Raw genomic sequence first — 17,936 nt, 5'->3', positions numbered from 1 at the left:
TCATGCATTGATTGATGCCACGCGCACACACACACACACACACACACACACACACACACACACACACACACACACACACACACACACACACACACACACACACACACACACACACACACACACACACACACACACACACACACACACACACACACACACACACACACACACACACACACACACACACACACACACACACACACACACACACACACACACACACACACACACACACACACACACACACACACACACACACCACATGTATGTGTGTGTTTAAAGTAATCTGGCTGCTGTTGCTCCAAGTGCCAACCATCCGTCTTACACCCCCCCCCCCCCCCCCCCTCTGCCGTGAAAAGGCGCCATTCTGAGATGATGATAATGACAGGGTCGTAGTATGCTTTCAGGCGGTTAGTGGCTAACGTGGACACGTCCGCGGCGACGGTCACCATGTCGAAGCCACGAGGGATTCTAGATAATTAACGGCGGATGTTTGTTGAACGTGATAGGGGGGCGCTGGCATTTACTCGGAAGCGTGGCTTTCTCGCTGCAACCATCTCAAACGTACGGCCAATGGATGCAACGTGCACGTCGAGTCACTGCCGCAGCTGATTTCGTTCACTGAAACTACGGTTGAAAGCAGAATGTTCTCAGCGTGCGAATGTGCCGGTCAAGTGATTTGTTTTTGTAGTTCACTCGGTATATGTTGTAATGTGGCTATAAGCTCGACTGACTCTAAGCGGCGTGCGCCTGGTAACTCAACCCGTTTACGGTCAAGTGTTTCGTCTCTTGGTGGTCGCAGCAATCTCGAGAAACGAAACAAGGTGGTGCGTCGACGGCGCCAGAGAGACCGCTCTCAAAATGGCGTTGAATTCGTCCGCGTGTCGCGGGTGCGCGCTGGCTCGACCCACCCGCTGCGTTGGATGCCGGCCAAGTGGAGAGGGGCACCCGTCGTCATCCGTCGCAGATAAACACGCGCGCCCAGAATGCTTTTTGAACGACGAAAAGGGCGAGACAAACCGCGAAGCGTAAAAAGAAAAGTCTCGACGCCGCCGCCTAACGCAACCGCTGTTGGCAGCAAAAAGACGCGGGCGCTTCGGCTCGCTGGGATTTCGGCGCGTGGTCTTCAACCTCTGCCTGGCCGTCAAGCTTCGCTCGGATGCATGTGGGCCGCTGTGTCGGAAGGGGAGGAGCGAGCCGAGATTCATTACGCATAGCGTATGTGCTGACAGCGCAACGCGGCAGCGTTCCGAAGGCTGAAGCACTAGCAGTCGACCGCCGCCAATGCACCGCATGCCAAATATAAAATTATTTTTTTTTTTCTGCCTGAATGCAACTCAGCCGAATAAGAAATGGTGTCTTAAGCACGCGGATATATTTGTGGCCCTGTTTCTGTGTAAAATGTGAAAACGACCCTTCTCCCCTATCCCTTATCATGAATCGAAATAAAGCCCGACGAAGACACCTTGGAATGAAAGTGTGAGAGAACTGGAACTCTGACGTAATAGGCTAATCAAAATTAAAGCTCTTTGTCAAACTGCACGTTTGACTGGACTCTGAGGGCACGTTCGAGGTTCGCCTTGTGCATAGCTTCCTACCCGTGTGTAGTTTTCGTTTGTACATGTTAGGACACGAGCGATGTTATTTTGCTCTTCGTAATTTCCCGTTCTCCAAGCACATAGCTGGTTGACGCGGCTTTGTTTTTCTTTCCTAGCATGTCATCTTCGACTAGCGATGTCAGCGCACGTTAAAGATCCCCAGGTGGTCGAAATTACTCCGTAGCCCTCCACTACGGCTCCTCTTTCTCTCTTTCCACTTTAACTCCCACCTTCCTCCCTTCCCTTACGGCGCGGTTCAGGTGTCCACAGACACAAGTGTGACAGATACTGCGCCTTTCCCTTCCTGTGAACCAATTTAATTTAATTTAATTTAATAGCAGATGCTCGTCAGGACGTGTAACTGTTGGAAGCCTCGCAAACAGAACAGATTGGATACAAAGGCAGAGGCAGGTCAGGTGCCTGCTTTCTGTTGATGCAAGCGCAGGAGAGGCAGGGTATATGAAAAACTAAGAGTCCTCGATAACACGACGGCATGTGATTTTAAAGCGCCGGCGTAGTGTAGGGCACCGGTTCACTTTCGGCGACCAAGTTCTCGAGCACAATATATAAGAGTCTGCAAGTTGCCCGTGCATCGTATTCTCCCGCTCATTTTCGGGTCCATCGTTTTTTACTGTCGTTCGGCATGCAGGGTACATGCTTCTTCTTTTTTTTTTTTTTTTTTTTTTTCCCCTTGGGGGCTTATGCTTGCCAGCTCGGCACATGCTACTGGCTTTATTTGTGGTGCTACCTAATGGGTCTGCTGAACTAACAGAACGCAGATATCATTGTGCCTGTCGTAGGGTACTGAGTTTGTCTTCTTGCCTTTTGTGTCCTAGCTGCCTCACTTTGCTCCTTTCCTTCCTGCTCCTAAATGTAGCCGACAGCTTCGTATAGTCACATGCGATGGCATCTTTGCCATTTTTTTTTTTTTGTGATGCTCCTTGCAGTGGCATTCACAAGTAATTACAGGTTGTAGAGAGAGCTGATCTCTACAGAGATGAATTCGCGCAGCAACTGGCACGGTGGCTAAGTGGCTGCGGCGTTCGGCTTCCGAGCATGAAACCGCGCAATCGAATCCCGAGTGCCACGTTTCAATGGAGTCTAGAAGTGCAAAAATAGCGTGTCTGGTGAGCGACATTAATCATGGGCCTTCAATTACGTCGTTTCTCACAGACCCATGCCGGTTTGAGCGCCATCGACAACGAAATAAGAATTCAAGGCAAAGAGCTCGCTCACCACCGTCGCTTCTTGACGCCGTTGAGAAATTCGCGTGGTGTGTATGTGGAGCGTGTAATAGTACTCTTCAATGCTTATCCCGACACCGCACGAAATACTTGCCCCCGTGTCTTCCTTCTTTCTTTCCTTTACGTCTTAAGGCACGTTTTGTTCTGCCCACAGCTGTCTTCACGCGCGTCACGCACGAGCCGATATCCGCACCGTAAGGTCTGGATCTTAATTTCCAAACAATGTAAGAAAGGCTGCCTTCTACCGAACAACTCGCGGGCAGATTTTACTGTTATTGATTCCGCGCACGCCCCTCGTCTTGCTTCTGGAGCTGCCTGAACAGGTTAATCCGGCCAGCGCAGAGTAACACTGCGTAGCTGTGGAAGAAAATGGCCAAATAAAAGGAAGCTGGAGTGTATCACCTCACGCGAAGCACGCGCGGCACAGTGGGCGTGCGTCCAAGCTGGACCGTAAAGAATTCGCGCAGGCGTGCGCCTGTTCTGGCCTCTGACGCACTGCATGTTATACGCGGCCCTTCGGGCCTGCCTCGCTCCACGAACATGCCGAACTTCTTTGCGCCGCTCGCTTTGTACAACGCAGATTTATTCGAGCAAAGTGCGACGGCCTGGTTTGCAATGTTGCGTTTGGCGGTGCGCAGAAGCTCGAGCAAAAATGGGGCTCGACCTCGATGGCCGCAAACACGTGGTACCAGTTTTGTCACGCGTTTGCGATGGTTATTGTTTTTCGCACGTGCACCTGAGCGTTCTCAATTGTGATTTGCTCGACTTGGTTCGCGGAATCGTAGAAGGTTGCTCGTTACCGAGAAAGGAACTAGTTTTGCGCGGATAAAGCTGACACGCGGCCCTGAGACGAGTCTGCATGGCTAGACCCTTGAGGCGAGATCAGTGGAGATTACTCGGTATGCCAGCTTTCTTGCTTTTCATCCCTAAAGGCGGCAGCTGCAGATTGGCTTCAGCGCTACGCCTTTTTCCCGGGAACAAATGGAATATAAATTGTGCCGGCCCCATAATGCACGAGGCGTATGACTATTTAGGACTAATGCTCGCCAGGAGAAGCGGTTCCCTTGTAATCTCCCCGGAGGCCGCGCGGAAAGAGCTCGCGCTGTCGGGCACCCGTGAGCTGTCCCGAACGGGGGCAATTTATTATTTCGAGATCCACCTCCAGTCCGGATCAAGGGGACCGTTAATCCGAGCTGTCAGATTAACTGCAGCGTCCATTTGCCGCCGGGAGCCGTGTCCGGGGCAGTCGATCGGCCAAGATCGAGCCGTGTCGGTCCCATTAGGTGCCGCGACGGTGTACTGATGGCCCTCTCGTCGGAGCCGCGAGACGGGCGGACAAAGCGGATCCGAGGACGACGCGCGGCGCTCATCATTAGGCTGGCTGCAATTAAACGATGCCACTCCGCGTGCACCGCGGCAGAGCAGTCGGCCCGTGATTGGACCGACCTGAAACGACACCTGACTTTTTTGTTCGCCCTATGCTTGTTTCCTTTGATATCGCCTCGGCAGCAGGACGGACACGTTTCGTGAAACCAGGTGGTCGCATATCAGGCCGATGGAAACAGCTGTATTTGTTTAATACGGCTTTCAAGGCGAACAGCCACGCCGGTCATTACCAGCGTCCTCCTGAAGCTGTGCCGCGTTGCTGCCTCTTGCTTTGGCGCTGGCAAAAGCGGGGCAACGCCAGCGCGAGCGGTTGCCACGCGCCTCCGCACTTCGTAGCTCCCGCCGGTCTCGCTCCAGAGGGCGCCATTTCATTGCACCAAACGCGGGCACAATCGAACGCTCCTAAATGCAAATGAACAGCAGCCCGATGCTGAGCGCACTGGCCTGAAATAGACGACGCGTGTTGATCCTTGCGTGCAGCCCCCATTACTCTTGCAATATTTGCTGTTCTCCCGCTTAATTAGCTCTTAATCGCATAAAAGGGGGCTTGGGCGGGCTCTGCATGGTATCCGCATACCCTCTTCTCGTGAAAGTCCCGGCCCCTGGACGAAGTTGCGTGGCTCGGGCTCGCACATGCCGCAGCGGGGTGGCGCCGTCAAATCCGCCCACGCGATAGCTTCTCTCAGAGTGCCCGCAGCATCCTTGTGCGGCGTGGGCGAAAAGAGAAGAAATGGTGCGTGCGGGGGACCCCGTGGGGCATCTGGTGCAGGTGGGAGGCTGCGCTTCCTACGAAGCAAGAGGGGAAGAAGGGGGCAAACGACCGCTCGCATTCGGCAGCTTTCTTCCCTCGCGGGCACCTTATCGTGGCACGCCTAGTGTTTCCCGGCAACTATGCCTCTCCGTTTTACTCATCGTACAGTCATCCTCCCTCCCTTTCGTGCCCCGTCCAGCCTTTTATTAGCAAGGCCCTGCTGGGAAAGCGCGTACATCAATGAGGGTGAGGGGGCGAACACGACCAGCGGCAGAATTCCGCGGGCAGAAATGGAGTTCATGCTCGGCCGCCTCGGAATGCTCTCTGTCGTCTCTGCAGCCACTCGCGAAAATGACGCGATTCTCCCAGCGCGAGGAGGGACGCTATTTCCCTTCGGCCGGGCTGGCGTTCTTGAACATTCGTGCCACACGAATCTTGTTTCGTGCCATGGGTGTCCGTCGTTGCGGTCGGTGCGGGCTCTCTCTTGTCGCTTAATGCGCTCTTGGCCGCCACAGAACGGACGTCTGCAGGCGTGCGCGCCGGCCATGAAATGAGACTAACGTTGCGCTGACCCCCGTTTTCTTCGCACTCCGTCCGTCGCTGCGGCGACCCCGTGCAGCAAACATGTAGCGCACCTCATGCCGTCGGCAGCGTGCGAGACTGCCGCTTGCGAATGTTTCTTTGCCCGCGCTTGATGTTTTGTGCCCTCATCGCTCGTTCGGTCAGCCCCTCGCGTGTCCTACTCGGGCAGTTATTGTGTTACCTAACACGACAAATCACCGCACCACTATGTGCCCCGACGTACGGCCCCCATGAACTCGCAAAGGAGCGCCGCCACTTCCACGTGGCGTTTTGATAAGGGTGTGGGGCTATCCCTGTCGCTACGGAAATGCGCATTTCATGTAGGAAGCGCTTTGCTCGTGACACATTGCGGCCCATAATTCCTGCACGCTACTTTGAGTCGAGATTCCAGCCTCACGGGCAGACTGTCCGCAGGAAACTCGCTGTTGCATTCGTATGTCGCCAGCAATCATTTTGATCTTGCCCTGAGCAGGATTTACTAATGGGGGCATTAAAGCGGTACACTGAGATGACAGCAGTTTTTGTAGTCTTATACCGTTTAGTGCGAGCGGAAGCTTTCTATTTGTGGCTGCTATTGTCAACATAAGCGCCGGAAACTTTCTAGGCGTTTGGAATTTTTCTGTGCTCCCGCCTCCAGCCCGCAAGCTGCGCCCCTCTTCGAGATGAGATATCCGAAGTCATCCCTAAGTGCTATAAAAAATAAAGGCACTGGTTCTAGAGTGAGTGAGGGAGTTAACTTTATTGCCCGACAGAGAAGGCTCTTTTCTACCCCAGGTCCTCCCCTCTAGAGGAAAGGCGCCTTGGGGCAGGCACTGGTTCTAGGAGGAGGGATAAAGAGGTGGTAAGCATACACATCCATCGAACAAAACAGACCATGGTTTCGGTTTACTCGTGATGAGTTAGCGCTTTTGAGCTGTGGCCGGGGGGGGGGGGGGGGAAGGGGGGTGACAAACGACCCATAGACAATGTCCTCTTTTCAATAGCCTCGAAGCTACAGACATGGTCCAAGAATAGCCTTTGGAGACAACGGTTGACTGCCCAACTCTATCGGCCAGCTGTGTTGCTTGCTGCATGGGCTGTGCGTCAAGCGGAAAATGCGCAGCACGCGAGCCATGTCTCCATCCTCCTCAGCATAGGCACAGAATGGAGGTGCCGGCGATGTAAGGACATGGGAGGCGCAGAAAGATGCCGCATTCTCCACGCCGAGTACTGTGACGAGTACGGGTGACGTCGCGACAATTTACGCTTGGAGCGCATTATTTCCACATCGTGCAGATCGATCGCCTTTTGTCAGGGCGCAAGCAACCGTGGTTTCGCCCTGGAACATTGCTAAGCAGCCGTCGCGCTTGTGTGCAGTCAGGGAATTGTCGCATTTCGTTTATTCGCATATTCCCTTGCGGCAATGAGTGGTATACGCGTCAAGACTTTCATCGATTAACTGTTAGTTACTGGCGATGGATCCAGGCCACGCATCGACCTTGCGTCGGGAGGCGATACAGATAGCACAAAACTGTTCCTTTGCTCCGCAGCTGAAAGTTTTTTTTTTCTTGTTTTTTTTCTCTCGTCGTAGCGATGTGCTGACGGACGCCGCCGCCATCATGCACAGAAATCTAAACACTGGCGCTGTCGACGCAGCGATTGATGTGGTTCAGTTTACGGCGCTATCTCCCGACTACTGCCGCAGGCTCGCAGTGAGGCGCGTATGTCGTCCTTCGTCGTGCCGATATCTGGGAACAATGCGATCGCGAAACATATTCTGAATATTCTTATATTCTGAACGAAATCCGGCTTAGCTAAACCGGCTGTCGTCAACACCTCCGCGCCGCCCGTGAGGGTGCAGCAGTTTTAAAGCTCTCAAAGGAATTCATGCCCGCAACAGACAGGGTAGAGAACAAGAACGCAGGTGATTTCCGCTTCTGTCGTGCCTTGTCAAAACTCTTCTGGGATAGAGGCCGCTTCACTGCACGAAGTTCTCCGACACCAAAGGGCAGTGGGGGAGGACTGACAACACAAGCGATACCCAGTTAACGTGGTATAGATAACATGACCATAGATAGCGCCCGTCGGTCCACGTGGCCTTTTAACGTCGTTTGCTCTTTCATTAGTCTTCCTTACACCAAAGTCGCCTAATCAACGCCTTCGTGGAAGGGTCGTTTCTTCGGCATGAGCCTCGATTTGGACATGCTCTCAGCTGTTAGTTTGGCAAGCCTGACAAACTGCTGTCATGCTTGCGCGTGGTTCTGGCACTTTTTGCCTTAGCAGACATTTACGAAGCCTTCAGCACTGTTTATTTCTGTCGACGATGAACTTTTGGAGCACGTTTGCTGCGGTTACTCTTTTATGTTCGGTCCTCTTGCTGGTGCTTTTCTTTTTTTTTTTTTTCAATTTGTGCGATTAAACTTTGCTTTCGCATGCAGTACTGTAATCAAAGGTGAAATGGGCATGCAAAACCCAGCAATTCGTGGCAGGGTTGACTTTACTGCTGTTGCTTTTTCTGTGCATTTTTGCCGTATTTCATGCCTGATTTGAACAGAAGCTTCTGTGTTCGTCAGTACTGGTCATCGCTCCTTGGTAGTGATTTTTGTGGTAGGTAACCCGCCTGCGAGCTGCCCGTGTACTGCGTCTCTTATAACACATGTTTTGTTTTGGGACATGAGACCCAGACTACCTCATATTTGTGGAAAGGCTGAAATTCCTTCCTCTCACCATTTTTAAATATCCTGGTCTGTGTGGCAGTTGCCTCAATCGAGTAACTCAGATTCCGGCGACATTACAAGCGCCTTTAACGGAAGTTTGACGCAAGTTATGATGTATACGTGCTTGAGATGCTTCGCCGACGAAATCGAAGGAAAGAATATTAGTTGGGTCGGAATTTGTCGCAAAGCTCCGTTTTTACCTAATCCGAGTAGTGAGCCATAGTGGCCGAACTAAAACAGGCATCATACAAAGTTGGCGCACTTTTTTGAGGACTTTGTCTAGTTTGAAACATGTCCGATTCCGCATGCATTCCCAGGATTCCATCGCATCAGTGTAGGTTCATGCCAGCGGCGCTGAAATGCATGCTGTTCCTAGACATTTCGAGGCTTGGATCCCTATACTTTGTCTCACAAGATGTTTGCAGCACTGCGAAAGGCAGAGGCATCCTGGTCCAATCGGGATCACGCACACTACAATAGGCAATTGTGCTCCTACGCGCCTCTCGCCCCCCTAATTGGCGGGGTTGACAGTAGGAGCACAATTCTCTATTATAGTGCGCAGGGGCGAGAGGCGCTTAGGAGCACAATTGCAATGACTCCTATGCCTTTCGCAGTGCTGCAGATATCTTGTGAGACGACGTATATGGCGGCGAGGGAGGGACGCCAAAGCGGAAGTGTTCCACTCTGCGCGGTCACAACGTTGGAGCGGTCGATTTTCAAAGTCAGGGAAGGGGCACTGTGTGAACTCGTCAAATGATGGGGCAGCATTTCCTCGCCCTAACTGTGCAGCTCGCGCGTTGCGGCAGTGTTTCAGCGGGCCTTCCGGAGAAGGGTCGAGCTGTTCCCGGGAACAGACTCTCGGGCGAGTTTCCGTGTGTTGAACCCGCGGGCGTCGGCTATTCCGGAACAGTTGGCTGGCGCCGTGCCACGAGCTGTCGGCGCCGGGCGCACGCCACGCACCTGCTGGCTATCTCCCATGCAGTCTTGCACCGTCCGCGGGCACAAGCGGAAATGGGGCGTCGAGCCTTTGCAAAGGCCGCCCCGCCAACACTTTGGGAGCCGGCCACGTTAATAGTGTTCAGCAACATCCGCATGATTTGAAGCAACGGCGCGTCCCCCCCACCCGTCCCCTGTCACCAGCTGCAGTGACTCCATCGCGCCTAGTCTTTTGTAGACACTACCAGGGACCATAACACTACCACGGACAGAAAAAGTGACATGGGGGCCGCCACAAGGCGAAGAATGAAAAACCGCGTCCAGGCGTCTCCCTTTGTGGACGTCTCGGTACCACGAGGCGCAACCCCCACTGTTTACTTTGGAGAGGGAAACACCCGAGCGAGCTTATTCTGCAGCTTCTGGATGAAGAGCGGAAGGGGCAGAGCTTAAGCGGAACAGGGTGCTGGGGGGAGGGATGGAGGGGGGGGGGGGGGGGTATTATTTGTAGGGAGCTGAGTGACAAAAGCTAGGGCAGTGGATAGCTTATCTTCACTTTTGGCGGCCTTGGCCCTGCTGGCTAAACTGTGGTTGACAAAAGACGGCCTCCTCGCCATCTCTCTTCGCAGGCAGCGTCTGGCATGCCTCCTGCGGACCACTTGGCAGTACGATGCCGGCCAGATCGACCACTTCTCGATCGCTGACCGGCGAACATTCGGTGGACTGATCGAACTCGTGGCGTTTTGACGTGTTTGAAGAAACTGCGTGTCTACAGCTATAAAAAAAGGTAAGCTACAAGAATCCGTCTTTTTTGTATCGTGGAATGACCGAGCTGCTGCCATTTTCTGGTTGATTGTCTGACCACGTTGCCTGAGCAGCATCCAGATGCCGGCAGCAACTCGTGTCCGAGGAATATCTGAGCTGGCCCCTTCCTAATGACCCGCGTGAGGCTTAGTGCTGCTGTTCAGACACCACGTGCTCTCGCGTTGCTGCTGCTTGCGGGGGAATGAACGTGTCCCAGCGCAGTATTGACTGCACTATCACGAACTGCTGTGGCCGTAGCGATGCCCTCGAAGTTGGCGTATGTCCCTGACATCTGGACAAATGCCGGAAGGAAGAAAATTTAAAGAACCGATGGGGAAGTGTTTAACTGGTCTATTTCGTGTTGCCAGAATGTTGGCAGTTAAAGCAGGGGGGGGGGGGGGGGGGCGGTTGCGGTTTGAATTCACCGAAGCTTTAAATATTGCCGCGCGGCGCCGTTATTCCTGTCCCGACGACGACGCACTTCGTCGGTGAAATTAGCCGTCACTTCACGTCCCTTCGTCCGCATTCTTTCCCGTTCGGCCAGCAAGTGCCGGTGCGGATTTGGTGCGCAGCTATTGCCTCGCCTCTGCGCAGCAATGACGAACTGTGTTGGTCTTTCAGATTAGGCTGGCGTCGAAGAGTCTTCTGAATAATGAATTTTATTTTGGGCTACCGTTGTTCGTTTTCTTTTTTTTTTTTTTCAGATATTCACGCCTTATGCTGAAACTTCCACTGTCTGTCTCGCGGGGTCCTGGGCGCCAAATATCGCCGCATGACTGCACGCGCATCAGCGCAAATTGGGTGCCTCGATGTCTTCGCCTCTGGCCATCGAGGCACCCCTAGCGCAAATGAACGCCCCCGCTTCGAGGCCTCAGCCGGGTCAAATTTTACGGGCCACCTTCCGCGTGTGACGTCATGAGTTAGACGTGTATTCGATGTTTGCTCAAAGAAAAAATTCTCAGCTTGTTTGCGGTCGTTTCAAAAAAAAAAAATAATAATGAGCTGTCACAAACGGCTGCTCAGACAATAAACACGCAGAAGAGATATTTCGGTATATATTACTGACGTCATTTGTTGGTCTCCCTGGCGTCAAACTTTCGTCGAAATCAATTTTTTTTTTTCTTGGCTTGTGTGTTAGCATTTAGTTCATGACAACTGAGACGTGGATGTGCAAGGAGTAGAATGCGATATTGAACTCAAGATGTTAAAAAAATCCTCTGGATCTACCCGTTAATGGCTGCCTCATTAAAATATTATACTTGATGCGTTTACAACAGTGAATTATTCGCCACCGTATAGACTACGTGTAGTTGTTGACTAGGCTGTTCTTCGTGATTTTGGTTGCATGCGTTGACAGGGCTGCGAGAACTTCCTTGCGGGCATAAAACGTAGCACGCTTCGACGTTAGAAACCGGGTCGTTTCCACTGCTTTTTCAAAGCTGGTAATACAGATATTTCCGAAGTAGTACACGAGAGGCTAATATTGCGCGGAAAATATTTTTTTTCCGTTTAAGGATCCTTTTTTTCTCCATATCTGTTTTACTATGCGTCTTCAGCCGGCTTGAAAAAAGAACTGGATATGGTTACCGAACTAGGAAATCGCATTTTTCTCAAGAGTCTTTGCCGAAAGTAGCCTGGTTGCGTGGTTTACTTTTCAGCCGCAGTGTGGATGTTTTACGCCGCCGCTCAAGCTTGGATACACATCCAGTATTTACTTTCAATGGGTGATAACGAGGGGAAGACAATCGTCGAGCCAATGATGAAACATGGGCAAAATCAGCCGGACAGTAATTATTCTTGCTATGCTTTCGACGACGCAAAACACCTTAAACAGGTACTCATTTCATCTAGCTAGGTATCTCTTCGAAAATGATCGATTTGCCTTTTTTTTTTTTTTTTTTTTTTTTTCAAAGTTTATTGCCTCAGGGCATAAAAGGAATGTTATGATGGATGAAGGGTGCCTTTCTAGTGTGGCAGCAGCCATATTGTCGTAAAGGAGCTCAACCAGTAGATATTTGTTTCTCACTGGACATGTTCACCTGTGTTTGTTTCGCGCATATAAAGCAGGTGATGCAATTTGAAAGCACAGCTTCCGGCCTGGAACAGTCGTCTAGATCGAAATGCTGGCACTCGGGCTTTTTTTTTTTTTTTTTTTTTTTTTTTTTTTTTTTTTGTTTGTTTGCTCGTGCATGTGTTTGCAGTGCATTCGCAGGAAAGGAAGCAGATTTTTTAAATGGGAAACATTTTCAGTAATCCCTGCGGCAAGCGGTTTCCTTCAAACTATATTGAAGTGCGTGTGGCATGTTGATATTTTGGCGAAATATTTATCGAGCTATATAGTTGATACATAGGGTCTAATACACTACAGCAAAAATTATGAATGTGCCACAGAAGTCTGACTGCAACGTGCACAGCTGTGTGCAAAGAACTGCGAATGGCTGGAGGCCGCGCTACTCAGATCTGGCCTCTAAGCTGATGATTCACGGAAGGCACTGCAACAGTCTGCGCTCAAGGAGGCTTCAACAAGCTTGGGACAGTTTTCCAAGAGATAAGACTGCGTCGGCGTATCCTTCTAGGTCGAAATTCGCAATAAGGGTCGCCGCAGTACTTGTATGATAAAAGCCGGGACTCTATGTGCGGATACGTGTCACAAAAACGCCCTCTGTTTGCGCAGCATGTCAGGAGAAGGGGCGCTGCGCGCGTGTTCTCCACTCATTGCCGGTCATCGGCTGGTTGGTAGTGTTTTTAAGATTTCCTAATTTGGAATTTTCCTGAGGAGTGAGTGCGTATGCTTGTTTGCTTGGAGGCATCGAGGGATATTTTCCTAGCCCCTCCAGCGTACCCATTCCTTTCGTTCTTTTTAAATTTTCTTTTTTCCTGTTACCCAGCGGGTTAGTGCAGATCTGTTCTCCCTCTCGTGGCCTTGTTGCGTGTTCTGAAGAACCGCGCGCGCGGCGGGGAGAAAGGGAGAGCGCAGTTGCGGGTCGTTCCGCGGGCCGTTTCAATTTCCGCGGAATATGCGGCGTCTCCTTTGTGCGTCGGGACGGTACCGATATGTATGCGAGACGGGTGGCAAGGCCGCGTGCGCGCGCATACTCGGGCGCCCGCCGCGCCCGGCGTTAGCGCGAGGCGCCATTCATATTCATGACCCCAACTGCGGTGAAAGCGTGGCGTGCTGGAATGAAGACATTTATGCATACACTACTGCCGCTGTTCGTTTCCTGTTAGTGCAGCTGAATGGTTGCGCAACGGCATGGTGGCTTCCCGCTCCGCTGACTATACCGCCCCGAGACCACCTCTCAGGTCGGGGATGCGCTCTGCCGTCGCCCTACTCGTGAAACTCACCCACGCTGTCCTCCCGGAGATTGTGGACGTCGATAAGCTTCGTGTCCTCTCGTGGGATCGCCGTTCCGCCGGTGTTGCACAGTGGAGAGAAAGCGGTAAATGTCTATCAGCCTGTTGCTGCCTGTGTGCCAACGAAGTCTTTCGGACCTGATTATCCTTGCCTTATTGGGAGCGCTAACACTGGGGTGTAGCTTTCTTTGAACACATGCGATAGTTATTTCGTTCTGACCCGTTCTAAGCTGCTTGTCCAATAAGAGGAAACTGTATTTATTTCCGGGACCTCACTTTGGGGCTGTCGGGTTTTATCTAGAGCGATTGGGATTAATTCGTATGATGCTGCACGTGCCCCCCCCCCCCCCCCAAAAAAAAAAAAGAAAAATAAAAATAAATTGTGGTTTAACTCTGGTTAACCCTAGTTGAATTGCGATAGCAACGGATGAAGCTTCTTTTGCCTCCTACATTATTCCCCTATTACGCCCTATCAGTGTAGGTGCTACATTATTCGGAACACTTAGGCTCATCCTTTAGGAGTATGGCAGAAGAGCGTAAGTTACCAGTCTTCTTCTTCTGCTCCTCCTCCTCCTCGGCTGTTCAAGGTCAAGCGTTGTCTCCGCCGGGACCACGCGACGGCTCGAAACCTGGCGCAGTACTGATATCGCAATAAAGAAACCGGTACATACTCGGATATGTCTAAAAACTGAAGTCTACACTCAGTTGTTTCTTTCAAATTCTTGTCTGTGTAACGAGGCTTCCAAAGAAAGTAGAAAAACTAGCGGCCTCCGTTTTTCTACACTGCCGGCTGGAATCTCATAGCAGACTTCGGTTAGCTGATAAAATTGATGCTCTGAGATTGCCTGCATCGTATCGCCAGCCGGTCGTTTTTATTGCCTAAATGTTGAAGCAAAACACTGGGAGGGCTTTTACTACCAGTCCTGTGCCTTATTGGTTAACGTGTTCGAAATTTCGTATCTAAGGTCGTAAACGTTAGGCTGGTTCACGCTTCTGATTAGCTACTGCATGGCAAACGAGTCTGGCAGCTGTCTGAAGGGGGAAAAAAAAATACAATGGAGGAGAATCGCCGCGTTCAATCTGGGGCACAGACGCGGACAACAGGCTTCAAATTGGAAATAAGCAGCTATCAGAGCCAAACCATTTTGCGCCAGGGAACGGGGAACGTTCCAGCGCGTCCGCCCTCTTGTTCGTGAGGGCCATTTGTGCCGGTCGGGTCGCGCGCGCAGCTGATAGCGGGAGCCTGCTGACTTCTCCGTTCCGCAAATGACCACGGACCATTGCCGCCGCCGACACATCATCCTTGTCAGTCGGCGAACAACTCCCAAAGGGTCCCTCGACTAGTGACCCCGCGCTCATTGGCGAGCAAATTACCTGTGACGGCGTGAAGCCATTTACAGCGCAGGTACCAGCCTCACCGAATCCCGCCTGTTCCGGGGCCTCATTTACCAATCGCTCAAGTGCGTCCTCCGAGAGCCGGGCCGGGGGGCGCAGTGAGAATTGGGCTTCGGGAATCAATGGGGAAAAGTCGATTGTGGGACAGCTCTCTTTTCCCTGCCGACTGGCCGGTGAGCGAGTATCGGACGCAACGACCGCAATTCAACTTTCGACCCGCCACAGGAATCCAAGCCCTCGGTAATAAGCCCGAGAGGAGAGGGGGAGAGAGAGAGAGCGCGCGCCGGGTGATTAGTATTGCAGCAACGGCCTCCCGCCGACCGATTGAACTTGGCTATCGCGCCCTAATTGAGATCGTCCTTCATTTACATTTCATTTGCATAATCGCGGACTGCACGACCGACCGCTCGCGGCCTTTGCGCCTTTCGAGTTCGCGCCCAGCGAGGCAGCAGAGAACGCGCCCGGAAGAGTTACTCCCGCAGCGTGCATCCTGCATGGGTGGTAGCTCGGCGCTGCGAGATTCCCTTGGTCGCCGGGGTCTTGCGGGCCTCACGCGACGTGTGCTTTCTCTGCTGCGTAAAGGCGGAGCTCTCTTCTCTGTTTCTTAGCCATTGACGTTGCCCAGAATTGGGGTCACTCTTGGGATAATTTGCAAGAGTAGTTTTCCGAGACCTTCTTGGCAAGAATTTATTCTCCGTCCCGTCCCCCCTTTTTATTGGGCGTGTAAAAAACAAAGTCCTCGCAAAGGCCTTCTGTGAGAACGTGTGCCAGCCGAAAAAAAAAAAAAAAGTCTACACTGCCGAGGACAACCGTGGATCGGGAATTCCTGTACGCACTTGCGACGGCCGTGCGAATTATGTCATTCCCCACTGCAATCCGGCGCATGCCCTAGACAGCGGGGAAAGCGTGTTCAATTCTGTGCTCGGATCAAGCCTGTCTCATAATTAGAGAGGAGTGGCCCGGTAGTGCGTCCGAAACCTACGCGGCATTAACGCTCGCGCGTTCTTCGTGTGTGTGCGCGCTGCTCGGCCAAAAATCTCTTAATACTACACACGGGCCAGTTACCTGCTGCCTGCTTTCATATCCGGGTGTGCCCGAGGAAAAGCGCGCTGGTGTGTGCTTCGCGACTGGAGCTCTGCCGCATTCAAAGTACACTCGCGTGCGCTCGGGCACGCGAACTTCCTCCGGAGGCCGTCCACTTTCTCTGCAAGGGGCCCTCGTCCCGTGAAGCAGCGCTTTACAAAGTCGTTGGCCATCACAGTAGGCCCATTCGTTCCGCTCGACTTCCCAGCTGCCAACCAGCCGAGCCGGCGGTGCACCGTCCGTTGGGCAGCAGAGCTGCTGCCGTATTTGCCCAAGTATCGCCGCTCTGCGAGTTCAACCGGGGCGCGCATCTCCACAGCGGCGGTGCAGCCTGCCCGACTGCGGCCCGCTAGGGCCGCCCAACTGATACACCCGGCGTTCGGGAGCGGTTGCGAAAGACGACACAGTCCGTAAGCATCGCACCCCCTGCGCTTGAGTTTGGGAGGCTCGCCGACCGCTTCACGGTGTTCCCGATATTATTTTTTATTGTCTTTCTCGATACTACGGTCCGGACGCTTGTCCAGGAATGAGAACTGCCCACTGAGGGGCCCGTTCTGTATCACCATGGTTGCTCGTCGCTCTTTGGTTTGTTTGTCGCCTACTGTAAATTTCTGCCGAAACCAGCGGGGTTGTTCGCCGCGGTGCCTTTTTATTTTACTGTAGCGGTGTACATCGACACTGAGTTTGTTTTTTTCTTCGACTACGAGATGTTCAAGAAGGGCATGCCGTGTTAGCTCTGGCGTTTTCGGCTGAGTCATGAGTGATGTATGTGCGCAGCCCCTTCACTCGAAAAGCTTTGTACTACCTCTGTCTCGCTTTTCCCAAGTTGAAACGACTGAGCATAGACTCCTGAGCTTCTTCCACGAAGCAAACCAAGCGTTGTCCGCCCGCTTCCACGGCGATGCATGCAAAATTGAGGAATGGAGGAATGTTTGTGGCCGATAGCGCTTTCGAAGGGAGGCCCTTGCAGCGGACAGCCCTCCCGTCGGCGCACATTCTTCATTGGAGGAGTGATATATGTCCTCGAATCGCCGCGGATGAACGAACGTTTGGATTCATTTTTTTTCTGTCTCTCTGGCGTAGCGTGTGGTTTGGGAAGAAGACCTTGTCCGCGTAACGCGTGCAAGACAAAAACCGAGAGCCCGTTGGTGTGCGCCGGCCTCTCGCATATATTACCGCCATGGATGTGAAACACACTCGCCCCCTTGTGAGCCGCTTTTCGTGGAGCCATTGCGCTTGCCTTTTCTTTCGGCCTGTAAGCAGCTAGATATCCATAACTGCCCCTTTCAAGTGTTCTAGTTTGTCGGCCGGTGCAGAAAAAGGAACGTGCAGCGCGGCCAGAAAGGCGTCTTCCCATGTCGCTGTCATTTTACACTGTCACATTAGATTTCGCTAGCTTGAGACGGGAATACGTCTTGCGGGTCTGACAGCATGAAGTGGCTGGCAGCGGATATTGAGGCCCGTTTATTATTTTTTTCTGACCACATTTTGTCGTTGTGCACCGGGTGCGCGGGCGGAGTAGCTGCGACGTCATTCATTGCAATTATTCGTAACTGTTTTTTTTTTTTTTCTTCATCTCTCGGGTTTTCCGCCATTTATATCGATCGACGCCAATTTCCAGAGATAGTTTATTGCGGGGGTGTTGCCACAATATTTATATTTATAGTTGAAGCGTACCAAATTACGCTTGTGCTGCTTTTGTACACGCAGGCTACGTGGGACAGTCGTCTTGTGTGTTGATCGTTTGAGCTACACATTCATAGCAGCATACTTATTGTAATCAGTTCCAATGATACTCTGTCAGCATTTTCTGTGGGATGCCAGTTTGCAAAGCCGCGATTCGGCCCGTTGTTCTGCTGCTATAGAAGCAAACAAAGGAATTCTGCGCTCCGTCGCAAGCAGTTTTTTTGCCTGTTCTTTCATTTTTCTTTCAACGTCGCGAACGTTTCAGTGGCTCAAGATAGCTTCGCACTTGTCTCCGTTCATTTCGTGCGATTCAAAGCGGCGAGAAAAAGGGTGCCAGGCCGGAAGCGGTGATCGGGGTTCTTTCATTTGCAGATTTAAGTTCTGGAGCAGAATTTTGGAAAATGGACTGACGCCGACCGAGATT

At 52.2% G+C, this 17,936-nt stretch overlaps 1 protein-coding gene across 3 annotated transcripts in view; it reads left to right on the top strand.

The window, feature by feature from the left end:
- The window catches only part of LOC146206013 (uncharacterized), a 37,687-nt gene that overhangs the window by 8,048 nt on the left and 11,703 nt on the right, over window positions 1–17,936 (top strand). For 2 of the 3 annotated variants that reach the window (XM_084590647.1, XM_084590648.1), the window contains exon 2: window positions 9,820–9,977. The exons of the other annotated variant lie outside the window; for it this stretch is intronic. The gene's annotated coding sequence lies outside the window, so the exon portion shown is untranslated. The remainder of the gene's footprint in view (window positions 1–9,819; window positions 9,978–17,936) is intronic. 3 annotated transcript variants of the gene reach the window in all.

This window comes from Amblyomma maculatum, chromosome 1 (genome assembly GCF_055883805.1).
Source record: "Amblyomma maculatum isolate TAMU_Amacu chromosome 1, ASM5588380v1, whole genome shotgun sequence".
Lineage (NCBI taxonomy): Eukaryota > Metazoa > Arthropoda > Arachnida > Ixodida > Ixodidae > Amblyomma > Amblyomma maculatum.
This window is presented reverse-complemented; position numbering and strand designations above follow the sequence as displayed.